This window comes from Acanthochromis polyacanthus, chromosome 21, assembly GCF_021347895.1.
Source record: "Acanthochromis polyacanthus isolate Apoly-LR-REF ecotype Palm Island chromosome 21, KAUST_Apoly_ChrSc, whole genome shotgun sequence".
Lineage (NCBI taxonomy): Eukaryota > Metazoa > Chordata > Actinopteri > Pomacentridae > Acanthochromis > Acanthochromis polyacanthus.
The window spans coordinates 18,447,356-18,460,456 of NC_067133.1; the positions used below are offsets into that span (position 1 = coordinate 18,447,356).

At 42.5% G+C, this 13,101-nt stretch overlaps 1 protein-coding gene across 1 annotated transcript in view; it reads right to left on the reverse strand.

Annotated features, from left to right (window-relative positions):
- The window catches only part of olfm2a (olfactomedin 2a), a 56,241-nt gene that overhangs the window by 23,347 nt on the left and 19,793 nt on the right, over window positions 1-13,101 (reverse strand). The window lies entirely within an intron of this gene.

The following is a 13,101-nucleotide window of genomic DNA, read 5'->3' on the forward strand; positions in this document are numbered from 1 at the left end:
CTATTTTGTTGTCATTTCACCTCACGGACTCTGTCTCAAACCTGATCTCGGCTTATTTCAAAGCAGACGTCAGACGTGTTCTGAAGTCTAGATTTACCGTGTGGAGGAATTTTTTTTTACCTCCAACTCATAGCTGACTGAATTTTCCACTCACCTCTACAGCAATAGGCAAGATGGAATGAGGTATGGAAATTGGAGGATATCTCAAATTTCTCCTTGAAGCCTTTTCTCGCAACAATTTCTGGCAAGATATTGGGCCACAGGCAGTGTCATTTTATGCCCTAAACAGCCATGCATAATGATGACAGAATGGCCTGCTCAGACAAAATGGCCAGGTCATCTCCCTTTCTCGCTTTCTTCCTGGTCTGCTGACTTATTCATTTTGTCAGCCATGGATGGGCTCCCCTCCCCAACAAGTCACATTGGGTGAGTGATATGGGCTCCTCTGTGTGGGGTATTCTGTGAAGTGATATGAGAAGCGACAGCTTTCTGAGCCCCATCCAAAAATGTCAGCCTTCCTCAGCTCACCTGCTGGCTCCCACATCTTTCTGCCTGTGTCATGTCCTCTATTCTTGCAGCAAGACTGTCCCCATGTGGTTACCAGCAGAACTGCAAAGACGAGCTGTCCAACCCACAGTGAGCGATGGCCACTGAGTGTCGATGTTATTGAGCGAGACTGAATGTGGTGACAGGTAGCTGTCGCTTTGTGGGAATGCTTCAAAGAGGTGTAAGCATGAATGCGGCAGCTCTGTTCGAAGCCACACTTTTCTGAGTCTAAGAGGGATTTCAGAGAAGGAAAGGAAAAGATTTTATGCAGGGCAGCACACACACAGACACACTTTAGCTTTTTTTTTTTTAACAGGGTCATGCCAATTTCCAAATTCATGCTGAGAATACACTGCTACCGAGTGAATTATCATGTCTCTCATCATCATAATAATTATTTGTGAGGATTAGTTTTTGTTTTAGATAGACAGTGTCACATTTGTAAGCAAAAGAAGCATATCTGTATGGATCTGTGGCTTATTACATGTATATATCACTTCACAATAAAATCATATTGTCACCAAAAAAGTGTTTCTGCTCACAAGCTTGATGTGGATAAAGAGAGTCATGCTTCATAGTGTGGTCTACTAAACAAACACCAGCTGCAAGATTAAAACCAATTGACAGGTGATGTAAATGAGATTGATCATCTCATTATAATGCAATGTTCTACTGGGAAACCTTGTATCCTGGCATTAATGGGGATGCTAAGTAGCTCTCACCTAAACATTGTTGGAGACCAAACCCACCCTGTCCCAACACAAAAACTCCTCAAGGATGGCTCAAGGCACATAACAAAGACTTTAAGGTGCTGACAAATCCCCTATCTGATCAAGCATCTGTGTGCTGGAATAAGCCTGATTCATTCAGGCCCCACCCCACAACTCACAAGACAGAAGCGATCCGCTGCCAATGTCCCAAAGTCAGACACCATGGGACAACCATAGAGATCCAATATTTTGTTGGAATAAGGGGAGCATACACAATATCAGGCAGTTGGTTTGAATGTTCCCACTGATCACTGTTTATTTCCTTTATTTCTCTTTCTAAAGAGAATGCAGTAATGGACACATTCACAGGGTGGCAGCAAAGATTTAAACATGCGTGCAGACATCCTTTCACCTTGAATCTGTATCTAATCAAGCTCCTTCACTCAGCTTTCTCAAAGAAAACCTGACATCAAAATATTCGGGGTGAGTGAAAACAAAACAGAATCACCCAGTCTGGTGATTGATGCATCATCTCGGATAAATAAAGACAACACCCAATGTGCAACAGTAATCACTGTGCAAGAAGTAAGCTAGACAATTTATTGCGATAAGAACAAGAAAACCACGGCTACAATACATTTGTTTCATAAAATTTCCTCCAGTGGCACCAATATGTGCAGGCTGACTGCTGAATATGTGGTCAGTGATGCATTATGCAATAGCAGGGTAACAGAAAATGCTGAGACAGTCCCCATACACACAATACTCTACACTGGTAAGGACTCTGTTTTGACAGAATGCATTCCCCAGCCCCTACCCTACAGCTTTCATCATCAGAACCATGGGCCTTTAGCCAAAATGTACCTCAATTTCAGCTTGAAAACCAATTCTTAGCCCTTATAGCTAAGACATCCTTAAAAATACCACACTGAACCCTTAAACTGGTCCTCTCAAAATAGACTCAAGGCACACACAGTTGGAGGCAGTAATAATGGGTGACGATAGCGGCCATGTGTGTCATTCTTTTTGTGTGCTGCTTTCTTCTAAACACAATGTTTTTTGTGTGATCTTGAAACAACAAGCTTTGAGCTCTCATGATCACAAAGTAGCTATTTTTTCTCCTCAAAATAACCCCAATTGTGTTACTGTGATCAATAAATAAGCACATGCAGGAGTCTGGTTCGATAATCATCAACGATCTGAAGACACAAAGCAATTTTTGCTAATTTGGTCATCTCTCACATTTGACATAAGCGGATAAGAGGTTCTGTTCACTCGCAGAGTCTTTAACATTTTTATATGTTGGTCTTTGTAGTAGTCAGTATAGATAGATATAAAGTACTTAAATATTCATGTGACCATACAATGATCACGCAGAGACAGATTAAAATACAATCATTTTAGATTATACAAAAAGACAGATTAAAAGTATTTTTTCTCATGGACACCTGAGATGATTTTATTCATTTTTGCCAATAAAAAATGATGCTGTGCCCACTGATTACACAATAACTGAAGTGATAGAGGCTATCATATCTTTTCCGAGACACTTTCCCCTGCATATTTGTCTCTCTCTCTTTTGGCACGTCTTTCACTCACCACCCACAGTTAACAACGTGTGTTTGCAGTGCTCCTGAATTCTTTAAAATTCCATTCACGCCCTACAGGTCAGATGCCATCTTTTGTAAAGTGCTGGACCCAATAAAGGAGAGGAATAATGGGAATGAAGAGGACAATCTGTCATACCTCAAAGAATTCCGGTCTCTGCCAATCAACTGTCTAATCACAGAGTCGGTTGGCAGAACAAGCTTTCATTAAATATTAGCTAGAGAGGAAGTCAGCTATTTAACCTGTATTAATTTAATCCTTTTAGATTAATTTTCACAGCAATTCCATTCCTCATAATTTCCACTCTAGTAATTGGCCAGCCTCATTTTCTCTGCGACTGCGCTGTGTCATTATCTGCAATTCTCTGTCTCTCCCTTTTGTTCTCCTTCTTCATGAATTTTATTTAGCCTTTAACTCCCCTCACTCTCTCCTGTTCCCTGTTGTTTTCTTGCAGGCCCCTTTGGCAATGAGAAAAAATGGAATCATATCATGTGTTGCTCCCTTACCCTGCATGTGTCTTAGCCCATACTATTTCTGTCTCTGGCTCATGCACTTTCATCAGCGATCTTCTCTGTCTTGTCACGTGCTTGGACCCAAATTTGCAATACATAATGTAGATGTTGTGCTGCATCTACAGGCATGCATTTTGTGTAGCCTTTTGGTGCTGTGACACAGTCATGCCAACATTGCCTAAAAAAAAACAATTATGAATCCACTCCACTCCTGGCCTGTGGGTGTGCTCTATAAAGGGCATTTTTAATCAGTTCAAATGGTAAAAATGCCCACCAACTACAGAAGTAGCAGCATTTGTGTACACCCATGGATGGCAGTAGAGCGCTGCAAAGCCCCGAGGCCATAGGGACAAGCTTTGGGTGAGATAACAATACTGGGGAGCAGAAAGCACCAACCTCCGTCGCTGAGCACAAATCCAGAGCCAGCAACTGATTCATAGCTAAAATGCTATACCAAATTGCACCTCAGCTAATTACACAGACTTCCTTCATAATGATGCCGAGCTGTTATGACTGAGACAGCGAGGCCGCACAGAAACCAAGCCCCGGCCTGAGCTCTGAAAGATGCTGGAGTCATCTGGATCTAAGAATACTGGCTATTTCTCTGAGTCATAATTCATTAATTAGCTGATGGACATGGAGGCCCACAGCCTTCTGAATGTATCAAGATCAAAATCAGCTTAAATAAAGTGTGACCTCATTACCATGGCAACTATTTAAATGGCATAAATAGGCTGTACCCCAAGGTTCAGGCCGGCAGACAGAGTGGTGTGTTTTCAGCACCGAGTGTTTAATCTATTAATGGCTCCTGTGGGCCTTCGATTACGGAAGCTCGTGTGGGGTTTTACATTTTATAGTAGTGACAGAGACCGCAAGAGGACGATCAACCCTTGCATGCATAAAGCAGAAAGAACTCGCCGTTTTCAGATGACTATGTTCAATAATTCAAGCGTTGAACAATCATCACAAATAAAGTAGGACATCAGTCACACTCTGACAACTGCGGTTGTTAAGGAAAATGGATTATGATGTATGTGGCTCGCATGAAGACCTCATGTGGGAGTCGGTAACCTTTCATTTTCAGCTTATATCATTTGAAAAAGTTAGCCACTAAAATCTTCAGAGGGTAATAAAATAATTTCCGATGCTGTGTATTTAACTATGGGAACCCTGTGTGGTGTTAAATGAATGCATTTATTGTGTTTTAATGTGTCTGTTTTTGCGTTTACCTACGCATGCATAGTTTTGTTTGTCCATGTTGATGCTTCTTTATATTCATGTCCACTTGCATGAGCAATGATTTCTCTCCAGTGAGCAGTGAAATGCCTACAAAACCCTCTAATGGTGGCTGCCACAGTGCTGTGTGAGAGACCTGGCTGAGCTGCATCATGCATGTAATAGCACCTTGGTCAGTATGTGAAACGAAAGCAAGGAACAAAACAGCATCAGTGCCTCAAGCTTATCCGAATTGTGCTTAACTACAATAATGGCTGTTAACAGGTGAAGATCTGTCCTTCCAATGGGAACAATTGCCAAAGAAAATCTATATAGCGAGTGTGTCTAGTTGGCTGTATTGACTATACCACACATGCAATGCCTTGTGGTGAGTCCATCCTCTGTCTTTACAGTATAGCTTGTAGAGCCTTTTTAATAAACCCACAATGAGCACAAGAAGATGCATTCATAATATATACAGTATGAGGTAAGACTCAGAGCAGGCCCCTCAAGGTTCAATATTCTCAGTCTCACAAAATAATATGGTTGAATACAAATATTCTTTTCCTGCAAACCCAAGTCAGCATTACTTTTTACTGCACCCTTATGCACGATTGAAAATTGTAAACGTCTTTGCAATAATTAAATGTGTTCCTCTGAAATCTCTTAGTTGTTGACCTGAGTTTTAAATTAGCCATAAGAGGGACAGATGCAATTTAAGAGACTAAACTGCAGAAATATTTGCAGTCTGGCATCTTTAACCAAGCTAACATCCATCCATTATCTATACAATGCTTAATCTTCATTAGTGGGGTGCTGGAGACGATTGGGTGAAGGCAGAGAACACTCTGGATGGGTCACCAGTCTATCACAGATCTACACATATAGACAAACAATCACACTCGCATTCACACCTACAGACAATTTAGAGTTATCATTTAAACTCCGCCTGTTTTTGGACTGGGGGACGAATACCCATAGAAAACCCATGCATGCACAGGAAGAACATACAAATTCCATGTAGAAAGGTCCTGGGAAGGCTGGGACACGAACCAGGGATCTCCTAGCTGCAACGTGGAAGTGCTAACCAACAAACCACTGTGCAGACCCCAAGCTAACATGGCACTGGAGAAATCTTAGCTCTGTATACAGAACAGCTTCCTGAATACACTGCTGGAACAGGCATTCAAATGTTATTCATAGAGGGACTGATTGCTCCTGATTGCTCCCTTGATTACAATCTCAACCGTCTATGGGGGCTTCCACGGCATTATTTGTAGGATATTTGGTATGATAAACTGTATATGGTTGAATCTCAGATAGCTCAATCAGACACAAGCAGGGAGTCGCATTTTGCTTCAGGCTTGCTAAAGAAAAGCCTTGATCAAAGGAATAGACAAGAACTACATGCAGCAATCAGCTGCAGTGCATTCTGCAGCACAGCATGGCTCAGTGTTCAGCCCTGCTTCATGCCAACAGCACCAGCTGAATACAACTCGGTACAGCCCTTCCTCGGACGGGTACTGTATGCCCTATTGCCCCCACCAACAGAGACACTCACACATATGCAAATTAATATAGATATGCATCCACTCACACAATTACTATGATCCTTTACGGGCTCCATGATCTGTTTTCGGATGTTCCACCATCCTACCTTTTTCTGGGTCCAACAGCAGAAAACCAGCACCACATCTTGACCTTTTATCCCACCCAGCTTAACAAACATTCTCTCTGTTGCATAGGGAAAGCTATTCCTGTAAAATAAGTAATTACTGGCAGCAAATTGGAAGCCTTTCTCCCAGCAGAAAGGTAGCTGAGGCTCAAAGAAAACCTGCTAATTGAGACTGCCCCCCATGACTACTCGCCTCTTCAAAACGCCCTTCACCAAACTGCTGTTGGCCTTGTCACAATCATCCAGCATAATTGAGGTTTTTTTTTGCATCAAGATGGTAACTTGTCTTCCACTGAGTTCTGGCAACTTCATTTTCCCATCAAGTGGCAGCTCCGTTTTGGACGGCGCAGCTGATAAAACACATCTAATTGACATGCTAAGATCTACAAATCTGAAGAAGGCCTCTTTCCAGAATTTCACTGTTTGCCGTTGAGAGCATTTTCAGATTGGCTTCCGCGCTGCTGGAGTTGAGTGCCATTCCATTGTCTTATTACAGCACTTCCGAAGTGCTTTGTTTCATTAATGATGTGTTCATCTATATTTGCAGAAGGGCTGAGAGCTGTTTTTAGATACAATGTACCTAGTGTACCTTGTTAGGGGACTATAGAAACTGCCGGTGGACAAAGTGTCTGCATTTTCTCATTTGGTGTCTGTCTGAGTCATTGTTTGCAAATGTCACAGTCACAGGGAAAAGGTATCGCCATGATTAACTAATCACTGTGGTAGGCTACGCAGGGGGGGAATAAGCCAAAGAATGAGTCAAGAGATAGACAAAAAAGGTTATAAAGGAGGCTGTGAGGTTTATTAGAGGCAGCAAGAGAAAGCGAGAGACTTGGAAAAAGAGAGTAAAGGCCGGATGATGTATTTGAAGCTCCCTGAGGTGATGAATTTACATCTTGTCTCTTTTCTGCCACGTTTGCAACAGCGAGATGAACAGGACCAGAGAAGAGTGGTGAGACCCTGCCAATTACAGCTTGTTTCACTGAAAGTTTGCAGCAGCCACTTGCTAAAAAAATCATAATGCTCTGCGCTTGACATGGTCAGGAGCAAACAATGACCAGAACCCATCAACCATGCAGTGTCTATTAGCAATGAAGGGACAGAGCCAGCCTGCAGTCTTGTGTCCAACCTCTTTGTCAGAGCTCATGCTGAAGCCTCCATTTGTATCCTCTGTCTTCAGGTTATTAATGCTCACAGAGGCTGTAACATTTAATTAGGGAGACGTTATTAGTGCAACACAGGCACAGTGTGCAGTGGAGAGAAATCCCAAAACAGCCCCTAACTGAATATTATATTTACAGCAAAATGGAGTCATGGGCAAAATGGTTAGGAAAAACTTGTAGATAAACAAATTAGATTGTCACTGTGTGTTTTAATGGAGTTTTGCTATGCTTGTAGAAGAAAGGAGAGAGGATTATTAGTATAACTGAACAGTCTTGCCTTAGCCTGTGTTCTTGTGCTTTCCCCCAACATTCCAGCCACATAATCTGCAAAGTCTCTGCTGCTTTGTCAAACCGAGGAGCCGTTGATCCGTTCAGTGATTACACAAACAAACAGACAGGAAAATATCAACAAAGTGGAGAAAATGAGTATACAGAGAAGAAATGAGAGGTTTGCACGGATATTATAAAGGGGTAATATTCCGTGAAGTTAGCCAAGTGTGAGATTAGAAATATTGTGTGAGTTAAGTGAGTGGGAAGGTGTTGGTGGCTTTGGTGGGAGGGAAAGGGAGAGGTCCAAATGTTGAAGAGTAGCAGTAGAGTCTAGTACTACACCACACGGGGATAAACTGGATGATCTGGGTCTCTCTGCAACACATGTAATGTTAAGCGGGTACAAAGCAATAAATTGGATGTTGAATGCAAAATTTTGTTTTCATCCCCCCCAAAAAAATCCCACAATCTGTGTACTTTTGAGCATGAGAGATGATGTGGATGGTAGGTTATACAGAGACAAACAATAGCTGTGTGGATTTGTCTGCAGTATTCCACATGTTGCGCAGCATCCTCTTCACAGGGAATGCAATGCAGAGCTACGCTGCTTAATGATCACGTATGTCAGTGCATGTCTGACTGCAGATATGATATCAGAAAGGCCATCCCTGACATTAATATTCCATGCAGCACAAGAAGGAATGGAAGATGATTTAAGTGGGTTTTTTTTAGACATAGCTCAGTTTGAAACACCATCCTCATCCCTCCTCAAACATATTGTTGATTATTGCTTCTTTGAAATGGGTAAAATTTAAAAGAAAGCTTTCAAAATAAGATCTAACCACGAAGCATGGGAGATTAGTATGACAGAAATGCATTATAATAATGAGCTTGAGAAGGTAACATGCATTCTGGAGACATTTCTGCCACCCAAAGATTAAATCCTTAATTAGAATTTTAATGAAACCCACGCAAGAGGCCACCTCTGCACAACAGCTGTGCATTTGTCTTAATTTGAAAAGATTTGTGTATAAGGAGGACATTTGTCTCTTGCAGTCCAAACATTTCATGAAATCCTCCATTTACTGACAGTTTCCTGCATCGACAGGTTATCCCCATAAAATTTTTCCCAGTGTAAATTCCCTCTAAAGTATTTAATATTATGCACAGGCACAAATCAGTGAGTTTTAGTGTGGAATGACTGCCAGTTCACGTTTAATAGTCTTGTTCTAGGCTGTTTGGATAAGATCAACACAGATTTAAGCATGGCAGCTGCCGTTATCGATCCAAAACATATCAAGTAGAAAAATGTGCCTGACAAGTGAGAAGTACCCTTCTCTGAAGATCCCTGCACCAGCTCATTGCAAGCTGTTACTCTCACTGAGAGGAGTAAGAGATGAGAGCTAGGCCTGAGAGGGCCAGTAGCCTGAGGCACTAAGGCGTAAAGAGAGAGACCTCTCCTGAATACCTATTCATCACATCACCATTAGTGTGGCTGAAGCACTCAGCTCTGCTGCTCAAAAATATAACAAGGATTACTGCATTAGATCCCATAGCATAGTTTGACATGATAGTACTGTCACTGCTGCCTGGTATACAGCCAACATTTCAACCTGCTTGCTTTTCTCACCTTGTTACGCAGCAACATACAGACTTACATACGGTATCTTTCTACTCATCCACACTCACAAAAACTCAATCGTAGATAAACAAGTGCCATCTTTAATTGTCATGAGAACAGGTTTTTATCAGAGCATGACGTTTCTTTCCCCTCCCTCCAACCGAAATGCCACTCTACATCATTTTCCTCTCACATCTCGTCTGTCAACACTCATCCTTTCGTCCTGCTGCTTCCTGTGTCTCTCGCGCCCGAGCGACAGGATGCACATGCCATTGTTTTGCTATGGCCGTGGCAGTATTGATTAAGCGACGCAGAGCTAATTAAAGAAGATCTGCAAGGAGTGTCGATGCCAGTGAGGGGAAAAAAATCACAGTGACAGAGTGATAGGCCTCTAATTATTATTCTCCTTTTGGTTAGGATGGGAGAGATAATAACCCTGCAGGCACAGTCAGAAGGCTCTCTCAGACTGTTTCTCCCTCTATCCCCACCTGCAATCTCCAGTTTTCATTTCCAGCAACCCTTCTCTGTCTTTTCTTTTCTCTCTCTTTCTCTGTCTCTCACACACACATGCACACACACCCCAGCCACGCCGCCCTGCTCAGCTACTCCACTGGGCACTAATTCAAACTCAGTTCACATCCTCTCACTTTGTACTGACGCTGCCCACCAACCCTGATCACCACAGCATCTTCAGTTCACAGAATCTACAGTGTGTGAATGTGTGCCTATACGTGTGAATAAATGCACTTCATATATACCTACCATATGCTCTTGCATTTTCGTATTGCTAATAAACAGTTTTAATACAGTGCGGCACTTTTCACAGCTGTGCTTGCTCCCACACACATAGTAGCATGTACATCATTTAGATGTGTGTATGCCCATTGCCAAGAGAATTACTAAAGGACCAGAGGGATAAATGCATGCTTTCTTTAGAGTAGAAAAAGTACATTTTGTCTTTTGTACAAGATGTCTTTGTGTGTCTGAGGCTGCAGATAAGTGGGGAAAAAGTGAAAAACATTCCTAGTTGTATATTCACTCTATTCCAAGGCCCAAGCAGCAATAATACCATGGAACTGCTGGATGTAGGACTCACTATATGAAAAGCTTCTTTCGACTTATATGCTTATCTAAATTAGAACTGTCTGACGTATGAAAAATTAATGCAAAAGTCTGTGAATTAGATGACTTTCCTTCAACTTGGTATAATCCATCAAAGCTAGAGTTAATTTCTTTCAGAATATGTCATCAGTGTTGCACCTATCATTCCATTTGTATTTCTTTTTTAATATACACTGAGTGTCCATTTAGCACCATACACATGTATCTCAGTCTTTAACTGTGATTCTTACTTCAACATGTGGCATTCATTTTCAGTATTACACATCATTGTGTCCATGTGTATTTTGTAGTCTTGAAGGAATCCCACGGGTTTACAATCAGGCAGCATAATGTAATGCAAGCTGGTGTTCCTTCTACTGGAGCGTCTTGTTATCTCGCCTCTCCTACATGTAGTGTCTCTATCAAAGGACCTCTCTACCTTGCTCACCGTGGGGCTACAGAGAGCAGCTCTGCCAGCCTGCTTGATATGCAGCAGTGTCTGGTGGCTGCTGGGCTCCCACGCCTCCCTGACTGGAGCCTTTAAGCCTTGGCGCAGTCAGAGAGAGCCTCCCTCATCAATGGCCCTACTGAGTGGCTGTGACAGTGCCACGCGGAAAACACATCGATTAAATGGCTCCTCTAGCCTTCTGCTTCCGCTTCTACTGTGCTGCATAGCTCTCATCCTTCATTCCCCAAAATGAAAGCCCTGCAATTGAGTTAGCTTTCGACATGGGAGGCAATGCTGTCACACTCGCACATGGCGGTGAGGAGACGATTCTTTGGAACAAAGGTAGCAAGGATCATGTTCAGCTAAAAGAGAGGGAGACAAAGTACAGAGGAGAGAAAAGAAGAAAGCAAGATGCTGAAGTAGGAAAGAAAGAAGCATAGTACCATCGGAGGAGTTCAACCAAAATTTACTCTGTCTCTTGTTTATCACCTCTCATTCAGTGTGTCAATTGCTGCCACGGCTCTCAACTCCATAACATGAATGCGAGCAATTAACTAGGGCTTTCAAAGAGAAAACTACACGGCACAAAATCACTGACTGAGAATTTGACATGAAAACCAAACACTGTTAAAGGAAACAAGTTTTGCTGGGAGTGGGGTATGTTATCCAAGCATGTGAACGAGCAGGTGGAGGCAAAATCTATGTCTGGTGCTTGAGAATGCATAACACTCTCTGATGTGTTTCTTCCGATAAAAGTGAAGAGATGTGAAGAGCACCGTTCAAGTAGCAGCTTGCCCAATCTGCTCAGTCTTATGAAAGCTTTTGTATCAGAGCGGGAAGAGGAGCTCTAGGCGCAACAGCCATATTTATATTCCAATCTTCTACACAGAAACCCACATTGCCAGACTCATAAAAGATTCATCGAGCAGGGGAAAGCAAGGTCGTACAGAAAACTGGTCAGGAGGTGCCTACTGCAATGCAAAAAAAAAAAGAGCAGATGGGCACCCACATGCGCACACACACAAAAAAACACTGGGTGAGTCCCATGGTGGCAGTTACTAGGGTAACGTGTTGCTACCCTTATAACCAGTGGCAAAGTGTTCACCGCTGACCGGATCATGAAACATCATGTCTGCTCTCTAATTGGCATTTGTCACTCACGCTGTACAGCATGGCAGCTTTGATTGCTTCAGCCATGTTCCGTTATCTACAATCGATTCCATGCATTGTTACGGCCCCCTTCACTGACATGTTTGTGAACTAGAGAGCAAAAGGGGAGAGAGAAATGGGAGCCAATGACAATGTGTGTGTGTGTGTGTGTGTGTGTGAAAGAAAGAGTGCGCCAGGCCGTGCATGTGTGTGCTGTTCTGGGTGTTGTCAGAGAAATGTCACTCTTGCTTAGAGTCACAGACATAAACCTCTGGGAGTCCTGCGCCCTCCAGCACACTCACACAGAAGGAAAGAGAGAAAGTGGGGAAGAGAATGCGATATAGGGATGATATTCATCCCACCAGTCAAGCTGATCCTTCTATACACTGTTGACAGCAAGCATACAAATAGCATCCTATGCATCATATTAGCACCCTGACTGTTTAAAGAAATGATGTGCATTAGTCAATGTATAATTGCCTACAAGAGAGAACAAGAGTCAAGAAGGGAAATGGAAGCTCAAATGATGACACATGTAAATCTACATTACATTCATCTTGCATGTATAAAAAAGTAATCAGTCTCTGAGTGCCGCGTACAGCTGGCTGCTGGTTAGCTGCCAGGTTAACCATGTCTGTACAAATGAGAAAGCTGTAGCAACTGTATTTGCTACTCACTCCCAAAAGACCTTAAAGACCTTTCTAATGGCGATTACAAACTGCCCCGGAGTCACTCAGTTCAGTCCATGGGAATGTTAATGGTCATTTTAGGACAGCAGGCCGCTGGGTTTTCAGCAAGACAGAAAACAGCAACAGAGGTCATTTAGAGTCCACACAAGCCCCGAGCATAAGTAATGGTCAGCCTGTGGCTCGGAATGAGTAAGCGGTCATTTACAGCATGAACTAAATACCAAGGTTACCAGACTATTCCGTCTTTTTGACAATGCCAGTTTTAAGCTAGAGTGTCCCCTATCATTGTATTATCTGCAAAATACTCAAGGTTTCCAGTAACAAATGCCTCATGTGGATGAAAATTCAATAAAATCAACCATTACATGATACTAGAGCTTAAAAAAGAAACCAG